This window comes from Poeciliopsis prolifica, unplaced genomic scaffold (assembly GCF_027474105.1).
Source record: "Poeciliopsis prolifica strain line A6 unplaced genomic scaffold, Auburn_PproV2 SCAFFOLD011, whole genome shotgun sequence".
NCBI classification, from domain to species: domain Eukaryota; kingdom Metazoa; phylum Chordata; class Actinopteri; order Cyprinodontiformes; family Poeciliidae; genus Poeciliopsis; species Poeciliopsis prolifica.
Window position 1 is genome coordinate 9,381,068 of NW_026562386.1, and position 21,531 is coordinate 9,402,598.

Below are 21,531 nucleotides of genomic sequence, written 5' to 3' on the forward strand. Positions count from 1 at the left end.
AAACCTGCCTGGAGGTGAAGGGGGAAGGGCTTGTCGTTCTTTATTTACCCCACTTGTGGAAGTCTAGTCGGATACGGGACATCAGAGAAGTCCCTGATGAGTGGAGAAAACACTACCTTAAGGGGTAAACCGAGGAAAGTTGCAGTGGTGCCACCACTTCCCCAATTTGCTGCTTTTCTGCCACATCTTGTTCCCCCCCTCTGCTGTTTGTTCCTCTTCCTTCACACCTTTTATGTGATTTTCCTTTTTAAGTCCTACAGAAACACTAAAGCAACATAAAATTTACAAAAGACCCAAACAATCTATTTCTGCATGGAGAACATCTGGGCCAGTAGAGGTTGTGAAGACTAACAGTAGACAGTGAAAGTAGTAAACAAATGTAACTGACAACAATATGGCTGTGTTCGCACAGCAGGTCTTTATGTTAATATCTGTTGTTTTTTTTTTGTTGTTTATTTAGTTTTGTTTTTGCTTGGTCGTTCATACTTTTAATTAAATCTAACCACAATCAGACTTCTGTCTGAAAGCTTTACAACCCGAAAGTGGCCCGCATGCACAGAAGAACAACATAGACCTCAAGCAACAGTGCACGGTTTAGTTTAATAATAATTGATACCGAGCAAGGGGTAGGTGACAGTATTGTCTGAAGATGAAAAGAAGCAAAGACAAAAGAAAGCACAACTAATAGTAAGGGGATTTTGTGGAGCTTTGACTGGAACATTCGTAGAGCAGAATGATGTAAAAGTCAGATGAAATTTAACTGAATACCCTCTGAAAACTATTGGCTACATATCCAATTTAGTGCATGTGGAAGTGGCACAAATAGGATATTTTTGAAATAAAAATATCCGATTTGGAGCTTTCAGACTGTGCTAACAAAGTTGTATACGGCTTGCATATGAGTGAAAGAAATCTGATGTGTTGTGTGAATGCAGCTCGTGAGTTTCAAAGTGATTTCTCGGCTTTAGAAAACGTTATTCTGGACAATCGATTTGAGCAGATTTCAATGTGGAGTCTTACACGTGAACCTTTTTCCTGAGGCAGTGCATCTTGATCTTTATGTGGTAATTAGTAATATACTTTTATGATTGACCTTAACTTAAAAATGGCATATTTCTTTACTTTTTCCACTAGTGTTTGCTGAAATAATGATTGTATAAGCTTTACTGCAGTTGAAGGTATGATGGTGTGACCAGTTTCACTGAATGCATCGTAAGTTTGTCTGCTTGCTGATCGTTTGTGGCAATTGTGGAGCATGTGAATGATGCGGGTGTTTTGCTATCGCGACAGGATATATAGTTGGTACTTGAAAATCCAATCTGGCCTTTCCGGTCTGCCATTGTCCTCTTTATGAGTCATTTGCCTGATTTTGTTGTTGTTGTTGTTGCAAAGTTACTTGAAAATCTTAGTGGTGTTCTAAGAAACAGCTCAAAAATATGTCATAGGTTGAGTTTTAAATAGATGTACTTCTGCCAAATAATGCCTTCTCTGATGTTTCTGAGAAATACAAACAAAGTGTAGGTTTTGCAAGACCACATTTCCCCTCAATAAATAATGATTTGCAATAAAATATCAAAGCAAATTGGAAAATGGACATTATGTTTCATAGAGGACTTTAAAAAAATGTCTGACCCTTAATGTTGAACTAATCCTTTTTTTCTCTTCTTACTACATTTTTCTTTATATAATAGATATCAAAACAAATCAAAATCCTTAAAAGCCTTGTCATTCTAGCTTCCAAACTTATGCTTACACATGTGAAAGGAAATGAGAGTCAGACACTCTTCATCTTATGGCAATTTGATTCTTTCATCAAACTGCTTTGGTCATTTATTCAAGTGCTGCTTATTTGTCGTTTAGTGCTTTTGGAGTTTTGGTTGTTTCATATCTAAATTGTTATGAAGTAAACTGCTAGTTGGTGTTACATATTAACCTACTGGGATGTTTCATTGTGACAGTCGATAACTCAGGGTAATTGTTTTGGTTATACGTCGATTTATTCAATATAAAGGGCTCTGAGTTCAGAATTTTGTTTATTTATCTCAATATAATTTTGATTAAAATTTAATTGATTAAGATAATTTTATTTCAAACCCTGCAATTAATCTGATTAAAATTTTATTAAAGTTCAAAAAAAAAAAAAAAAAAAAGACATGATATTGAAGAGTATTTTGTAATGCAGTTAAAAACCAAAGAAGAGCAGCACTGGCACAGATCCTTTTTACTCTTTTTTTTTACTTAGTGGTTCTCTTGTTTGTTGAGTTTTCTTTTTTTTAGCACTCCTTCTTTGAAATGTCCATCTGAGGGAAAGCAACACTTGAGTTCTTACTTTTTCACATCCGATCTCCACCTGCTTATTTTTGATGACATTTACCATCATTCTGTCTCTTGTGAATCTATCAAAAAATGTTTGTTTTGCATCATTTCTCAAAATAGCCATACAGGTAAGCTATGAGGTCCCATCACCCAGAGAGCTGAACACAAGCCATTCAAAAACATGCACAAGGAGCTCACACACACACACACACACACACGCACGCAAACACACGGAGGACTCTTTTCAAAGAAGTTTGCTTTTTTTATTACTTCCTCTCCCATTCAGTGGCCTCCCCACTTTTCCAGAGTGCCCTGGTTGTGCAGTGAAAGAGCCGTGCTTATTATGAGCTCCGGGTCCTCCAAAACCAGCTTTGTTTTGTCCAGATATCTCTCTCTCTTTCTCTCTCTCTCTTTAATATTCACGGTAAGAGACTTGGCTCTCACAAGATGGCTGTTTTCCCAGTTTTCTTCCCCACTAACAGCCAAGTGCGGGCCCCTGTGAGTGTAAACATGGAGAAGGGAGGGACATCTCCTGACAAACATCTCCAAGGATGTGCCACCCTGCCCCGTGTCATTCATTCTCTACCTGGCACCAAAGCTAAACTGTTAACACAGACGTGTGAGCGCCCAGAGCCCACAGGCCTGCCAGCGGCTGCACATGCTCGCTCCTGCCGAAACCCACAACACATTCACATCTGCTGGTCGCAGAAAGTGGCAAAAAATGTGAGCGTGGAATCAAATGGATGACGTAGTGTTTTTTTATGAATATATATATAATTTGTGGCCAATAAATTAGGACTAAATTCCAAACCTTTTTACTGGACACAGTATATTTTAAATATTTTGTATTGACTTCTACGTTTCCTTCTTCTGTCAACATCAGATGTGAAAGCTTTATTATGACAAATGTTTCAACAGTAATTGGCTTTGGCTTTAATGCTAATTCTCACTTATAATGTTTGCAGTAACATTGTCTGTTGGTCCTGTGTTTATCCAGGTGGCTAACACAAGAGTCCAAACATTTATTAGAAACTCTGAAGAGACTTGCTGCTTTCAGAGAAAGGAGTCATTTCCTTAAATACCAGTATGCGCCTGAGATGTTATTTCCAAATCATGTCTCAAGATTCTAATGACTGAAATTAGCAATTTCCTATTAGATTCTTGCCATTTTGTCAGCTTATATCACAATATTACTGCGAGTTACGAATTTGAATAATCATCATTTAGCTTAATTTCACTCATGAACATTAAATTTCATTGCCTTTGTTTGTTTTGAAATATTTAAAATCCATATTTAAATATGTATTAAAAATTACTTGATAAAAGAATTAAATTTACCTCACTAGAAATATACAGGTTTCTAGACAGCTTTAAAATTATATGCAAGAATTTAGCTTTATCAGCTTCTAGAAAAAGAAAACAGTAAAAAATGAAAATAAAAATAAAAAGCATCAACAGAACTTTACTCTAAAAAGGTTAAATCAGACTGAAGAACAATTGAGACTATTCTGCAAAAATAAAATATAACAATTCTGTTTTTCTTGTCGATTTGTGATGGAAACATTAGTTAGTAACAGAGTTTCCTGAAATGCACTTAGGTCAAGCCTAAAGTCTTCGGTTTTGTGATTAAAGTCCACCTGAGTCTTGATCATCAGCACCTACTAATTACAGCACACTAGCAAATACCATGAGCTAGATACAGAGATCTGGGTTCAAACAGAAAATTACATGAATAAGGTTTTACTCTGCATGGGAGTCAGACTCCTGGTGATGTTACTAACTGTGATTGGTCACCAGTTCAAAGCCACATTTACATTTTAATTACCAGCCTAATCAATGGTGCTGCACTTGGACTTTGTGACATTCATGAAAACTCATTTAATACATAAAAACGGGCAACTGAGGGCAGAGAAAAATCACTAATTCTAAAAAATAATACAAAACGACAGACTCTCAGAAGCAGAATCACACTACATCCAAAGGTTGACAAAGGATGACTCCCAAAATGCCAAAGTAAATTGAAGAGATGTGCAACATATGACAGAAAACGGATGGCTTGCCAGACTTGAGCAGGATGATTTAAATAGCAAGTGATTGAACAACAAATTCACATTAAGAGCTTATTGATGAGTTCAGTGTTTCGTTTGGGATCAATAAGACAACCGGTGGAGGCTGAAGCTGATGCTTCCAGCTGAGAGACACTGCAGGATAGAGAGATGAGAACATATTGAATGTCCTGCTTCATCCCAGAAAAGGCACTGAGATTTTTCAAAACAAGAGCAATGAAACTCCTCCATGTGGGCAACAACTCTGTTTAACAGTGAATGTTTGCCAAAAGATAAAACGTTTGCTAACATAGAAGAGAACATCTGGTTTTCACAGCAGTGAATAAAATAGAATAATTGATCTATTTTTAATATAGGAAAACATTTCTACATTACTAAAATGTAGCAAAAACCAAATGCTTCCTCACTGGGCAAATCAGCACAAAAGTTTAACTTTTAGGATTATATTGGAGTTTCAATTGTTGCTATCAATACTTTTGTTTTTAGTCTCCAATATTATGAATTGATATGCTCTGTAATCCAAACTTAACATAACTTTTTTGTAACCTTTGACTGTTTCTAACTGCTTAACTTTTTTTGCTATCTCTGTTTTTTTATTCTATTTTGGATGAGAACATTCATATGACTATGATGCCCTACAACACCAAATACAATTAAAAAGAAAATAAAAAATGAAAAAGAAAAGGTCTTTGCAACAAATACACACTGTAAAAAGGAACCTCATGGGTTATCACATTAAAAAAGAATATCATGTACTGTTAACTAAATAATTCTATGTTTGAGCCATAAACATGATACAATCATGTTGCATAAACAAGATATTCCACAACTTCAACGTTTATAAAATTGAATCATGTTGAGAGAACATAATTCATTATAGTCAGACCGATCCTATGCTGAAGACCACGAGTGAGATCACGGATATCACGCAAGATTACGGGAAATCACGGGATATCACGCGAGAATACGCGAGAAAATCGGTTTTCTCTCGCAAATGGAATAAAATGTATTCAAGGTGAGATAACGTGATTCAATTACGTCAGCTAGATCTTCCGCCAAAAAAAAAAGAACGTCGGGGCGTATTACATTAACAAAAGAATATCATGTACCGTTCACACAATAATGTTGGGTTTGAAGCGAAAACGTGATAAAATCATGTTGGATAAACAAGATATTCCACGACTTCACATTTATAAAATTGAATCATGTTGAGCTAACATGATTCATTATAGTCAGACTGATATTGTGACGACAACGAGTGAGATCACGGGATATCACGCGAGAACACGCGAGAAAATCGGTTTTTTTCTCTCAACTGGACTAACGTGATTGAATGACGTTATCTCAACTTGAATACATCTAATTAACATATATATACCCACCGCGGTGGTTCTTATCCTCTGAGCTCGGGTCCTCTACCAGAGGCCTGGGAGCTTGAGGGTCCTGCGCAGTATATATATATATTGGATTATCCATTATTACAGACTTGAGCTTTCTATTTTTTTTCTTTAAATTGTAGCTCATATATATATATATATATATATATATATATATATATATATATATATATATATATATAATATATATATATATATATATATATATAATATATATATATATATATATATATGTTTTTGGGGTTTTTTTTTATTCCATATCAATATTTGTCAAAGTTAATCTAATAAAAAAAAAAAAAACACAGTGACGTCAGTTCCAAAGCGCTATTGTGTCAGACTCATCTCCCGCTGAAGAGGATCCAGGTCAAGAGATTACGGAAAATCACGCGAGATAACTGTCTTGCACCTTGTTGGGTTTTTTCAAGGGCAGAGGGATTCCTGGCGTGCATCCACTTAATTTGAAGAAGGTAAGAGTCAAACTATTTTCATCTAAATCCATATAAAAATTGTAACTTAAAATGTCTCTACATTTGCACCATTTTCTACTTGTTCCATACTTGTGTCATTATTTCATGTTCTGTAGATTAAGTCGGTTAGGTTAAGGCAGATAGCTATATGTGATATCATTGGTAAGTTTACATTTATCGCCGCACCATTTTAGGTACATTCTGTGCGAAAAAAGTCTGCAGAGCCATATGTAGTGTACAAAGCTGCTGCCAGAGACACAAATGGACCCCAGAAATGTCACAGTTTTGCTCCTCCTGAGCTCCCTGGAGGTTTAGTGGATTTTTAACACACGGATCTAACATCAGTCTATTTCTAACTATTTTAATTCTATTTCAGTAATGTTACTATGGAGGTAAATGTAGATACACACACTTTGGTACCTTTCTATCATCATCGAGATTTTTAATTAATTATGGTAATAAAAAGTCCTACATTTCAGTCGGTGAAACCTGCAGAAAGCATTGCTTTCTGAGCTTTGTTAAATGTTCCTTAAATACCTGTTAGTTATGGATTTCTAGTATATTTTGTCAGGCTAAAACTCTCAATGGATTATCCATTATTACAGACTTGAGCTTTCTAATTTTTTTCTTTAAAATACATATTCCTCTGCTGTAAAGATGTTGGGTTTTTTTTTGGACTCTTCTTTGTTGTCCCCAAATAATTGTAGCTCAGAAACAATATTGAAGTTCATTGGTTTAATTTTGAAATGTTGACGTTTTTTGTGTTCATTGTATGTGCTCATTTTGACCTATGTTACTATTGCTTTCTATCATGTTCAATTCACCATTGTTCTGCACATATGTGCTTGCATACAAGTGTCCAGTGGTTATATTCATGAGGCATTCAAGGGACTTGTACTAAAAGATACAACTCAGTTCAGTATGAATTGCATATTTTAATGGCTGAAAATATATCTGATCTCTTTCAGAACATCACCTGATCACCTGTCTGTAATCCACCTGCTTAAGTTCTGGTCAAGGGGCTCATCGGCTATCAAATTATAGATTTCAGTGGCTAATAGTAAGTTTTGCCAGATCTAAAGTGACTGAATGTAGTGTTAGAGAGCTTATAAAGCTAGGGTTCAGCTAAACTTTTATTTGGCCAGTCTGTTTATTTGTCTTTATTTGCGTGGGGATGTGGAAATGTAAGGGTGTAGTCTCTCTCTGTCTCGTAGATATGACCTGTTAAAACATTTTACACTTAAACACCGGCATACGACGTTATCCATGCCCACACATAGACTGTCCATGTACTTGTAAGACATGGAATGCTTTGCATATTCATTTAAGTAGAAGGATATAGACTGTGTTGACCATTCTGTACTTTTCACATATTTCTTTGGTGATATATTCATGTCTTTATTTAAACATCTAACAGCTTCAGTTAGATGTTTAAATAAAATGTTAAACTCCATTTTAGTCATGGCACAATGAAGGGATACTAACAATTTTAAATATCTTTCAAACAGACTGCAAGCCACTGATCACTTTTGTGACTTCCTTTGAATGTAGCTATGTTTTCAAGTGTGTGAACCTATACTGCTGGAGTTTTGAGATTGTTCTCTTTGTTTTTTGATCTGCATATTTAGGAAGACACTGCTGAGGTCAGATGAGAGTGCATCCTCAAAGGTCTGTGTGTACCTAAATGAAGATCCAGAGAAGCTGGTGAGGGAGTACATGGTATGTTAAATTCTCTTTGTGTTTACAATAGAACTCCTAAGAGTTGTTAAAATACTTTCACCAACTAAGGTCCATGAGTGACTCATCAATGTCAGTCTTAATTTATTTATTTAATTACATGTGAATTGTCTCCCCCCAATACCCTTCCCTAACTCCCTTAGGACGTTGATGAATGTGCAGAAATGGCCAAAGCCGAGACTGTCCTCGGAATCGTCATTTGAGCAGAGGGTGCCGATGCACATCTGGATGTTGGGATTGTCCTGGAGGGGGTGGAAGTTATGAACAGCTTGGGCAGTGTATCTTCTGCAATAGTGATGCTGCTGGGACTAATCTACGCACTAAACTTGAGCTACCCTCAAGTTTAGTGCGTTCAGCACTCAACTTGCTCAGTAACTCAAGCATACCTTTGAAGTAATACAGGAATAATAAGAAATTGGATGGAAAGAACTTATCAAAGAAAGCACAAGTTCTCAATATGAAACCGCTAAGTTGAGTAAAGTTTCATATGGAAAATGAGTGTTTAAAGTCGCAGTAGAAAAGATTTATATTGTTACAGTTCTCTAAGTTGAGCAAATATACTGACATGTTTTATGTTGTAAAGAATTGGCTGGGAAATGAAACTGTAACCTTTTTGTAGTTGTTTTTTTATTTCAATGTCCAACTCAGCTGTGTTTTGTGCTGTGTAAAAAAAACGATGTATACAATTCTGAAAATACAATTGTGTTGTACCTTTTCTAATTGTTGAGTGTTCTTCCTACACTTTCACCTAGTGCTATCTTAAAATGCTTCATTAACGCTTGAAAAAATGTCTTTGAATTAACGTCATGAAATAATGGAAAGGATTTCCACATGATTAACTAGCTGTCTTTTAGCATGAAGCATATTTGTTGAGCTAACTTACTTTTAGTGAGTTGTACCTACTGAATCAGGTAGTGTGAAGGTACCACTGTAAAATAAGGTGGTTTCAACTAGATTTACATTCATCTTAATGAAGTCACATCAATGATTTGGTCCTAAACATTGCAGATTAGTTGGGCGGGCTGTATTGCATTACACTGGGTCACGCTATAGTACTCAGTTAAAGGAACCTTTAAAACATATGTTGAGCCAACACATTTCATTTGAATTTGAATAACCATAATGAATGGAGTTGAGCCAACTCATTTGATTTACAATCATCCATTGCATTACCATAATTCTGGTTAAGCCAACATATTTGGTTTAAATTAGAACAACCTTAATGAATTATGTTTTGCCAACTCATTTTATTTATATAAGAATAACCACAATATATTACGTTGAGCCAACATGTTTGATCTAGAATCACCCATTGAATCACCATTGTAACAAGTTGAGCCAACACATTTGCTTTACATTGGAATAATCTTAATAATTAGGTTGACCTAACACATTTGCTTTAAATAGGAGTAACACAAGTACATGGTGCTGAAATAAAGCAAAGTAATCAGGTGGAAATTCTTTCCATAATTTTTTATGTTCATCCAATGACTTATTTTTTTCAGTGCACCACTGTAGAATCAATAACATCTCTGCTACAAGGTGCTTCATGAGTGGCAAAGAAAATGCCAAAACTTATCAAATTTATTAATCCAAGTGAAGTCCATTTGTATGGGAAAGAGTTCCAGAGTCAGAGGACTCCAGCAAATCACATCTGTGTCATTGCTCTCCTCCCACAGCGTGACAGATGATGCTAACAATGAACATTTCATTTTGAGTCGCAGCACAAGCTCTCATACGACACAGATGAAGTACATCGGCTGTGATGAATTACAGGACAGTGATTTATCATGACAGGCCAATAGGATAAATACAAATGAACAATTAGCAGACGTAGCCCTAATTAACCGCTCCGAGACAAAAGATGAGCTTGTTCAGTGTGTGTGAACACGTTTCAAAACACTCAAAGCACTAGACTAATCTTCACGCAGTTTATAGAATATTACTGTGTTAATTAGGGTTAATTGAATAATTTGCCTCACTGCATACCTATTATGGATGTCAAACACAGAAGGGCAGTCGTGATTAAATAGGAGGTTGATTCATGGCAAATGAACCGCATTGAGATTCCTGTACACATTTAATTGGAATTGAATTATTTAAAAATCATGAATATGATATATATTTGTTTTAAATTTTACATAATAGGTTTTTCCTTATGTTCGGAAACAGGCTCAGACCATCATATTTCAAGCAGAAGCAGAAGAGTCCATTTATGGACTCTTTCTAGATCAACGCTGCTCATGTCTCGTGTTCTGTTTTTTATTCAGCAGGTAACTTGGGAAAACTTTGTTTCCCACACCGTGTCCTCATGAGTCCTAATGTAATTCAGAGAGCAATACAATACTGTGTGAAACCTCTATGCACGCAACCTTCCTCTCATCGCTTGCTCGCCCGTCACTTAACAAGATCTGTGTTATAACAAACATGGCCGACATGCGTGCACACTCACAGACACATACTGTATGCAACAAAAACAAATTAGGCCATATCTCATAATTCAATGTTACCAAATCCAATTGCAATCAGGGGAACTCAATTTGTCCCAACTGCTAAAAACTCTCAAGTTTAAGCAATTTGGAATGATTTGAGAAGTTCTAAAAATAATAAAGGTACTTAAACAAACCCTTGTGATAAAAAAATCGACTAGAACAGTACTACTGTGTTTATTTGAACTAAAGAAGAAAATTCTTAATCTACGCAAAAACTGATTGGTGAATTACAGGAATAGGTAGATATTTAGAGGTAGAGTTTTATATTATATTCTTGAAATAGATCAAGAATACAATATAAAAGTAGAATAATTGTTTAAATAGTAGGTATTCCTGAGGGAGTTTCTGATTATTCCACAATGTGTTTGTGTGTGTTTGCTGTAGAGAAATTGGACAATCCCATCATCCAGGGACTTGGCAGCAAATATCTAGCTAACAAATGATGATGTGAATACATAGGCTCATAAGCCTATAAATCAGACTTCTCCCTTACAAATTAATATAGTTCACAGTTGACAGCGGTAGAGGAAAACCATAAATTACGTCTGGCACATGAAAATGGCACAACAACAAGAGAAAAGACCTGTAAAAGAAACCAGAGCTTTCTTTAACTCTTGAGCTCCTAGAGATCATCTTTAAGATCAAAGAAATCACGTAATTAAAAAAAAAACAAAAAACAGAACAAATGACTCACAAATGTAAACACACTTGGGTTCCTTCAGTTTGCTTCCTCCTTTCAATCAAAGGCAATTTTTTTATGTTTTTGGAAAAAAAAATTAATGCATTTAATCTTTTCTTAATTGAACTGCTTACTTTATATTTGTGGTTCAATCTTCAGCATATGTGAAAGAAGTAAAACATTATGTAATTAGAGGACAACAGGGTGAAACAGGAAAAGAAGGATGAAAAGTTGCTACAAAGAGAGAACAGAACAAGACAATGGAAAAACAAGAGAAAGATAGTGGGAATGATGGGAGGAGGGCTACGTGCCAGGGAGCGTCAGTGCGGGGGCTAATGGTGAAGGTACCATGGTTGCAAGCAATTTCTCTTTGTTATCAAGTGAAATGACTCTGCAAATATGACAATAAATCACAGCGGAAATCAATCTGAGAGGAGGCGACTGTGAGCCACTGATAATGCATCAATCAATATTTAATGTTTAGACTTTAATTAATCCACAGGCGCCACGCATTCTTTAAGTGACAAAGGGTGGGAGGCTGGGGGGTGAAAATGAGAGAGGAGTGCTTTTGCATAGAAAAGCTCTTATATCAAACAGAGACACTGAGCTGAGGACTCATCAGTCGATTTCCAACTGCTTTCCGGCTTTAATCTCCTTTCACTATGTACCAAAGAGAGAGCATATGATACATGTTATCCCTTGCTAAAGTATTCACACTCCTTGAACTTTTCAGATTTTGAGCTCAGTCTATTTATATATATATATATATATATATATATATATATATATATATATATATATATATATATATATATATATATATATATATATATATATATATATATATATATATATATATATATATATATATATATATATATATATATATATATATATATATAAATTGATAAAACAACATAGTGGTAAATTAATAGAAAGCAATTTTTTAAATTTCTGGCAGAAACGTATGGCATGCATTTGCATAATAACAGATGTGCCCTTAAATAAAATTCAGTGCAGCCAGTAGTTATTAGAAGTCACCTAATTATTAATTAGCATATGCATTTAGATAATTATAAGTATGCCTTATTTCTTTAAATCTATTTTTTTAGTTTGATATTTCTATAATATAATATTTGGTTGAAATACCAAAGAATTTGCTGCACCATTTAAATTAGCTGTCATAAATTCTCATCTAAATCCTCTGTGATTATTATCTTTCATCTTTGCCAAAAAACACAAATTCTAAGTCTGTGTGGTTGTTTAGTGTGACAAACATACCTAACGTAGATTTAATACGTCCAGGACCTACAATAAATATCAAGCAGTGTCAGAACAGTGCTTGGAAAATCTCCCAGTGTGACTGCTGTCATGCTGACATCTGATACTTATTCTTTTTTGGAACCTCTGAAAGCCAGTCCAAACAAAAAGCCAAATAAGTAAAATGAAATGACTGTCAACACTTGATCAAGTCTCCTCTCTCCTTCCTTCAACTCACAGCTCAACTTTATGGCTACTTTAAAACTAACAAAAAGTCATGCTTCTTTCAGTAATTGTGGGAATGCAACTCTTAAAGCTGTGAGAACTTAAAGACCCCCTCCCTGCCAGTTACACCGTTTGGCCAGGCCTTCATACCCAAACCTCTGCAATGTCTGATTCAGGGGCTGTATCGAACAAAAATCCCCCTCTGAAGAAAGCAACCACAGAGCCGTTATGAAGGACCGCTTGAGTGTGGAGCTGTGCTTAGCCTTCGCCCTCTGATCACTCTGACATATCCCACAGGTACTAATTACCGAATCCACTCCTCAGAGGAGTTGCGAATGAAATAACACGGAAGTCGCTTGACATTTGGACACCTGCTGGAAGATTCACAAGGATAATTGGGACACAGCTGAGAGGGAGGTCCAACATGTCTGCATTAGTTGATAAAATGGATTTAGCTAACTCTCGGCATAAGGCACATCACCAAAAACATGGCCTTAGGGGAGCCCTAAGAGGGTCAACACAGGAGGGGGAAAGAGCACAAGTGTTTCAAGTTTAACAACTAGTCTGTGGACAATTATTTGAGAAGTTTCTTGAGATGAAGATAAAAGGCTTACTCGTAACAAGTTCTGATATTCTTGACTGCGCATATTGCATTTGATCCATTGTGCCACTGTCTTCAGATTTAAGAGGCTTTCATCTTCAAAGACAACTTACCTGGAGCTAGGAGGAATGCTCTCCTTACAAAGTACACCAAAGTACACCTTGAAAACAGATATCAGTTCAGCTATATCAGAGAAGGCGTTTTTTTTTTTTTTTTTTTTTTAAATTGAATGATACACTGCACATTTTCTGCCTAAACTTATTTGAAGTTTCAGGCACACATTTTCAACAGAGTATGTGCTGAAGAAAATATGCTTCTTGTTACAAAATATACTGTATTGATTGGAAATAGAGGGTTGGATGGAGGGAGAGTAGCATTTAACTGACTTTTATGACAGTTGTTAAGTCATTTCCTGCAGCAGTGGTTTATGACTTTGCAATAACCTCCATGAATGATGTAATAAGAGATTATGTTACTTCCTCCCGCTTTTATTATCTGCACGTCTTAATACTAACAAGCCAGTGTGCACTCAAGGAGGTTAAACTGGTATCGGTTCTGTCTAAATTTATTAGACAGGGCAGCATGATATTATTTAGTTTGATCTGGTTCAGAGAAAACAAATAAGTGAGCACAGTCTATGAAGCATCAGATTAATGTGAAGACAGATCACATTATATTTACTACAAAATAATAAGGGAACAGCGTCATGTTTTTCAAGCCAGAAAAGTAAAAACCTTGGATTTGGGCAAGAATTCAGGCCTCTTATGTTTTGCTAATCTCTGGGAAAACAGGAAATGCAGAAGTGAGCCTTCACTGGTATGCAGAAAAGAGCAGTGAGATTTATGAACATAAATGGCTCAAGAAGGATGGATTTTTTTCGCAGCTAGAAGAAGATTTCTCTCTCTAAGAAAAACATTTTGGCTCTGGATTATGAAACTATAGTTGCATCCCGTCTAACCTTAAAGTTTGGAAGGTTGAAGTTTCTAATAAATGGCAATGTTTTACTATGTTTTCTAATTTCTATGTCTGTTCAATATATTTGCTGCCACCCACAAATTGCTATAACATATAAAAGTATGAGTGACTTTTGTGGAGCCAACTGGTGGGAGAAAATGATCTGTATATGAACTTGCAGTTTGTTGATAGGTATCAACACAATGACATTTTGACATGCAGTAAAACAGACTGATTATGTGTGGAAAAATTGAACCTCCATTCAATGTTTTACACAACCATTGTAATAATACAAAGTAGGTTACTGTGACACAGTAGTGGAGAGGAAATGAAGTGCTGATACATGCCAGAGTACATCAGAGTGTTAATGCAGTCAGAGCTGAAACAAAAATATCAATGTTTATCTGAATATTACCAAAATCTTATGCTTTTTAAGTAGTTCTTTCCAGACAGGCTGAGCATGCAATGGAGACTTTGAATTTTCTGGGCAGGGTGCCAGTTTCTGTGGTCTCTATTCGCTACAGAAAACATTTTTCTTGACCATAAAAATTATTTTATTAACTTTAGTTGGATCTTAATCCTTTAGTGCTTTTGTCCTGTGTGGCTACATTTTAGTCACTGATGCAAAAGTTATAAATACAATATATATTTATAAATATATAGTTTGTTTGTTTTTTTTTTCAAATTTGGCTGACAATTGTAAGCTGCATTCATCAAACATAATAATAAAGAAAAATTGTTGATAATATTGATTAAAAATCTAAATGTTTGATATTCTTTTTACTTTTGTAAAGAGTTATAGTCTTGTAGAACCAACCAGTAGTCTTTATTTGTCAGTATCTTGACAGCAAAGCAAGATGGGAAATCGGACCAGTGACAGCTGTTCACCATGTACTCTGCACAACATACGGTGCACCTGCTCTTCCATTGACTCGCTTGTGATTTAATTGTTTCAAATATATTTGAAAGCTAAAACATGGAGGGAGATATACGGCCTTCAAAAGCTTATTAAGACATACATGTAAAAAGCTTTAGTGTTTATTTCAAAATAATTGCCACATTTACTGTTAAGGGCGAAAACAAACGAATAAGAACTAAAGCTTGAAAAAGACGAAAAAAGGCCAATCAGAAAAACATTCAATATCATCAAATGTGACAGTGTTGTGCCATCAAAATATTTCCTAGTAGATATAGATTAAGTAATGAAAGAAGAACATTCTTAAATGTTTGTGAGCATGTGAAAATACTGCAAACACACATATAGACAGGCACACATATATATATTGTGCCTCTCTGCACAACATATACAACTTGCCTAATGCAAGTTGTAGCAGTAAAAGTTGGTAAAGAATGAGTCACATGAAACAAATGCTGTGGCCCCAGTCAGTTTCTGTTTTTTCTTCGTCTTTACAATGGACCAGTGTTTCAGACGAGCAAGACAGTTGCCAACAGAACATATCCAATTGGCTATGCCTATTACAAAGACAGAAAATAAAACAAGCTAAACAGAAACTGAGTTATTTACAAGGGGAAACAGAGGAGGAGTCACTGGTTAAAATATTAGGACATATCAGTGTGAAACACAAAGTGAGTAATGTACTAATCCTATGTGTGAAATAGGAGCAGCAAACTGTGAAATGCAGCAAACTGTGGACAGTCAGTGCTATAAATTTGTTTTTATGACAGTAGCCTAAGAGTGACAGTAAGAGTGAAGTGCATCTCAATTTCCTCAGACATATCTGAACATGTGTAACTGCATTATCAAATCCCTAAAACACCGCTGTCAGATTTGGATGCAGTCAGAGCTATGTGTGAAACAGGGAGATTACAGTGTGCCGCTGTCATCCCCTGTCACTGTGAAAGGATTTAGAAGTTATAAAACATTGTAAGATTACATCAATCTGTGTTTTAGTAAAAGAAAAAGAAAGAAATTGTGCGTTACTAGATAAAATCAAATATACAAAAAAGAAAAAACATGTATATCATACTGTGACCTAAGGGAAATGTTGAATGCTCAAACCTCAAAGATGCACAGAGAGAACATGCAAACTTTCATGCTAACATTTCCCTGCTTAATTTCAGCCCATGGTCTTGCTGCAGGGCAATAAGGCCAGCAGCTGTGGCTCTGTGCAGTTTGTGTTACAGTTAATGTAATTTAATTTCTGAATGGTAAAGAAAAGCAATCCAAACCAACCTGACCCAGTGTGAGACAGTATTCTTGTCCTAGCATTAGTGATTGGTTGTAGCAACATGTTTTATTCACAGACATGAGATGAGTCTTCATCTTCTCTTTTAGTCAAATATGGCTTTGGTTTGAAAGTCGTTCAACCAGTGCCTTTCTAAATGCTGCCAGAATTTATCTTCTGTTTTTTAAATTACAGTTTTTGTCACAATCAGTGATTTGTCACTAAGAGACTGGGCTTGCAAAACAGAGCTTAACGTTTTAGGAGAAGGGTGCCATTTTGTTATGTCTCCAAGCGGCTCTCAGACAACATTTATCCAAAACATGATTCACCCCTGAATGAAAATTATAGGTGGAAACTTTCTCACTAGCTTTGTCTTGTGTGGCCGCTGTGTTTGGAAGTCCATCATGGATGTTTTTTTTTCTTAAACACTGACCTTAACTGAGGTAATTGAAGCCAGTCATTCTGTAGATTATACTAGTTTATTTTGTAACCTCCTGGACTCATAATTTTTGAGTTCTTAGGGGTGATTTTGTTATAACCACCATTCTGTTGACTGTTTTATGTTTTCTCATAATTGTTAATTATCACCGCAGTTAATTGAAGACCCAAAGTCTCAAAAATGGGACAGAGAACCTTGAATTTATTTAGATCAAGGCATGACTAGTTGTTTTTTCAGATAACTTTATGTTGCCAGACAGCTTTTATTCTGAGTGATTTCTTGATTTTAGATATCTGGATGTAGTAAGGTCCAGGGGTGGCTAGTTAATTGATGATTTCATTGGGGGCATTTATTTCTCAGATGGAGTTAAAATGGTTTGGATAGTTTTTGGTATATCGCTTTCACTGCACAGAGTCTTTTAGTTGAAGTAACACTGGCTCAATCACAGTGTTCACCGTAGTTGAGAGGTCTAAGGTGAAGGGTTAAATCCCAACAAGTAGGACTTGAGTCTGGCAAAGAATATTTTGTGTCACAACTTTCTGCAGAACAGTGATTTTTGGAGTTGATGGAGTTATTAAATTCCCAATTAAATTATTAATAAAACAAGTGATGAATATGAAAACAGGCTACTGTGTCTTGGGCTTCTAAAGACAACAAAAAGTTTAATCTCAACCAGAGTTTGAACAATGATCCTACCCATGATCCCAAGGCTCATCAGAATTATAGCTGCAGATATACCCTTCAACCCAAACAGGACTAATGCATGAATTCATGCCTTTTTCTTGGATGGAGAGTTTTAAGGAATGCCATGCTGCCCTGTTCTTTTGTGAAGTCTTGCTCCAGTGCCAGGAAAAGGGTCATCTCTTTAATCCACACTGATTCAGCAAACACAGAAATCTTATGGGGTGTGGGATCAGATCTTTGCCATGTTTTCTCCAAAGAAAATGTTTATTCCCTCAGAGATGTCTTCAGGCAGATGGAATTGTGGATGACGGATTTAATCAGACTAAGACTCATGCTTTGATTGGACATCAGATTAGGATTTCAGACTAGCATTTTCAATATTCTCTAGCTGTACTACACATATCCTCTTAAAAAAACATACGCCTGCAGAGCATGCTTGGACATCTGTAGGGTTTTAATCCTAAAATATAAATTAAGCAAAAAGAGGAGCTCCAGTGTACTGATTGTTACACCAGGGATAAATTCAGAGAGCAGTGTCTACAACTTATCCCTATGTAAAAATTTAATTTTTATATAGTGAAACATATTTTCATTAATTCTTTCCACTCTTCAGCTTGATGTCATTAAGGCAGTTATATGGTAACAGTTTTACAGTGTTTTGCAATATTTCCTCCAGTCTATGCTGCAAATTGACAATAGCTTGACTACTTATTATTTGGCTGGCATCATCTCATTTCCTCAATGAAACATGTTTTTCCTCTATTTATTTTGTCCTGCCATCAAAGACATACCTGGGTGTCTTTGCTAACTGACGACAAATTGGCCAGGTAGTTCATTGTCAGACCCTTGTTGGTTGGTTTCCAGTCACAAAGCCATATCATTTGCATACTATAAATTATATCTACCAACCCAACTTGAATAAGGCCCATTGTTCTTTTTATTACTGACCATTTTAATTAATCTAAGGTGGTAATCTCCCAGTACCACCCACCACATAGTCTTTGGGTTGCATATATAAATATTACCAATATAACAATAGTGTTATTGACTGATTTTATCATTTGAATGTGAACAATAACAGCAGTTAACCCAGTGGACAAGAGTTCAAGCTAAAACCCACCTCTGTTCTTCAAGATGAGAAAAATAACATAGAAAAGTTGGATGAATTAGGCTTGAGGAAATGTCTTCTGAGATTTTTTGCAAAACTTATCTACTCTCTTCTAAAACTGTTGAAACAACAAAATGCAAATCTCATTGTGCGTGCTTGCATTTGCATGGTTCAATAAAGGATGAAACGGCACAAAATGTTCTACAATCTGCAATTAAACAATGAAAAAGTGAAAAAAAAAAGATTAAAAAACATATGTTTAAGAAGTCATTAAGAGGGACTGAGCACAGCCTGCTGTGGACTTGATTTACACTTGGCGGTAAGCCATTGGTGGGTGTAAATAATGCATTAATTTTTAAAGAGATTTTTTTCTCGTCTTTCAGTGATAAAAAAAAAAATCTCCATCTGGTCAAGTGTGAAGTAGGACAGAGCAAGATTAGAGAATGTTCTGTTATCTTATCCGAGCAAGGGCTTAATGTCTGCACAGTCAACGCTCCTTCAACAAGTGGTTCATTAAAGCAGAATGGCAGAATGTTTAATTCCATGTATTACAGATGTGCTTTGGCACAAAGTCCACCAAGACGAAAAGCTCAAAGTGAAATGTGGATTTACATTACAGTTACAACTGAATCTAATTAGAGATTGAAAATACGTGAAAAATAACCATGCGGTGGACCGGCGACCTGTCCAGAGTGTAGATAAAGAACCAAAACACTTATGCCTGCTGAGTGAGTCCATTCAGCTGGAGATTTTGGGTATTTTCACAACAGAAACGCTTTGATAGTTCATGTTATAGAGTACTTCTCTATTTTGAAACCACATTTTAGATAGACTGAAAAACCCAAGGTTTATATTTTACTTAATCTTTTTCCCCAAATGTGCTAATGGGAAAGAATTGGGTTCTACTAAAACATATTCAGGTTAAAAGTGAAAAATATGGGACTTTTTGACATTTTTACCAAAATAAACTATTGCTTGTACCTCTGAGAATATATCCATGTTTTGTAACAAAACTGGCTTTTGGTTGGTTTTCATTTAATGTTCAAAGTGTTAAGTACTCTAATTACTTGTTACCTTTGTAAGGTGTTTTAGAGAAGATATTAAGCAAAAATTGAGTTTTTAAAGTCAAATTATCTTTACCTGGTTGACAGTTAACTTAAGCTAGCTCAGAAAACCATGGCAAACTCACCGGTCATGTTTTGGAAAGAAGAGTCTCTGACATTTTTCCTCATATTCATCATGTTTTGATTACAAAAAATATTTTGCTCAATCCAGGGGTTCTGGAAGTCAGTGTCAATTTTCCACGCTCTCCTAGGTTGACTCATTAATGAAAGCCACTACGATGTTCAGATGATGGACCTCACTGTATTGAACAATTTTAGTTATTTTTAACCTTATAACCATACTTTTTTCTCTGTCTCCTTTTGTGTTTCCTGAAATTATGATAAAATTGCGATTGTGAGTTGACTGAAAGAAAATTGTGATGGACTACTTTTGTCATATTGTCCATCCTTATAATGAACTGAAACACCTTTGGAGTTTGAGTGCTTCAAAGCTGCACTATGCAACTTTTATAAAAACAAGTAATAATAATAATAAGTAAAAAAAGTTATTTGATATTTGTTAAAATAATCATTATGTTGTGACAGTGTAATGTAACACAGATAATCTGTGAAAAATTAAAATCCTCTGCCTTCTCACAGCAGTCCCAGTACTAATATACCGCTCAGTCAGAAACAACCAATCAGAGCCAGGAGGAGGGTCTTAGCACTGTCAATCACACTTTTTCTCACCCCTTTCTCTAGCAATAGTAGCTCAGGGAGGAGGTGGAGGAGATTGAGCTTTTCACAGATTATCTGTCTCACACTTCAGTCACTTTGTTGTGACAGTTTTAACAAATATGGGGGCAAAAAAACATACTTTTGTAAAAGTTGCACACTGCGGCTTTAGTTACTCTTTTATGAATTCTCTGCTGTCAGTTTTTCCTGATTCTCAAAACTGAGATCACTCTGATTGTAGTCAAAAGTGGCCAAGATGATAATTATCAATTTATTATTTTGATGAAGTACTTTTTCCACTGTTCCAGTAAAATATTTCATTTTTCATTTTTAAGCTATAAGGATTTGAGCACCCTGGACAAAAGGGACAAGAGCACACCTGCAGTTCACTCTCTGTCCTGCCTGTCCACTGTTCATCCTTATTATTCAGCCTTACGTCTATAATTCATGAAGGTCCTGTGGCTCTGTCTTTGCCACCTCCCCCTGTAGAGGAGTTCAGGGGTATGAAGCTGCTTTCTGCCAGTATCTTTTCATGCTCAGAATTGCAATTGCTTGGACCAATCTTCATCCATCAACTGGGCCAGACAAGGACTGCCATGATTTTACTTAAATATTATTAAAACTTTGAGCTTCCTACACACATAAATTAGGAGCTGCAATGCTACTACGTGGGAAGAATGTATGGGAGGTGAAGCCACAGAATAATTACACAGTCAGTAAAGAAACGTGGCTTAGCATTTTGAAGACAAGGACATATGGACATACCCAACTTGTTGGGTTATTACAGTTTGTGTTGCTTATATTAAGGAGGAAGGGCTCGTTGAGTGAAGACACCATTTTGACTTCTTGGGCTCTCGTGGAAAAAAAACTGGGTGAAGAAAAGTTACTCAATAATGTGTTCATCCTGTAAGAACTGTTTTGACATGTCCTCAGGCAAGGATCTGCAGCCCCACTGGTGAACGGAAGACAGCGCAGAAGTGGGAGTCAGGCCTGCATGCCAATAAACATCCTTTTTATTGGCTTAAAAGCAAAAGATGCATTTCATTCATTCACTAGGTCAGACCAACCTGGAAGTGGAAACACTACACAGATAAAGAGACCAAACATCTGTTGTGAAACGCAAGCAGGCTGCACTGTGACAT

General features: G+C 35.9%; 1 long non-coding RNA gene across 1 annotated transcript; it reads left to right on the forward strand.

The window, feature by feature from the left end:
• Nucleotides 1-6,875: 6,875 nt before the first annotated feature.
• LOC129364176 (uncharacterized) lies at nt 6,876-8,380 on the forward strand. Its single transcript, XR_008606412.1, has 3 exons — nt 6,876-7,306; nt 7,875-7,965; nt 8,127-8,380. It is a non-coding gene; the product is annotated as an uncharacterized LOC129364176 (long non-coding RNA).
• Nucleotides 8,381-21,531: the final 13,151 nt, after the last annotated feature.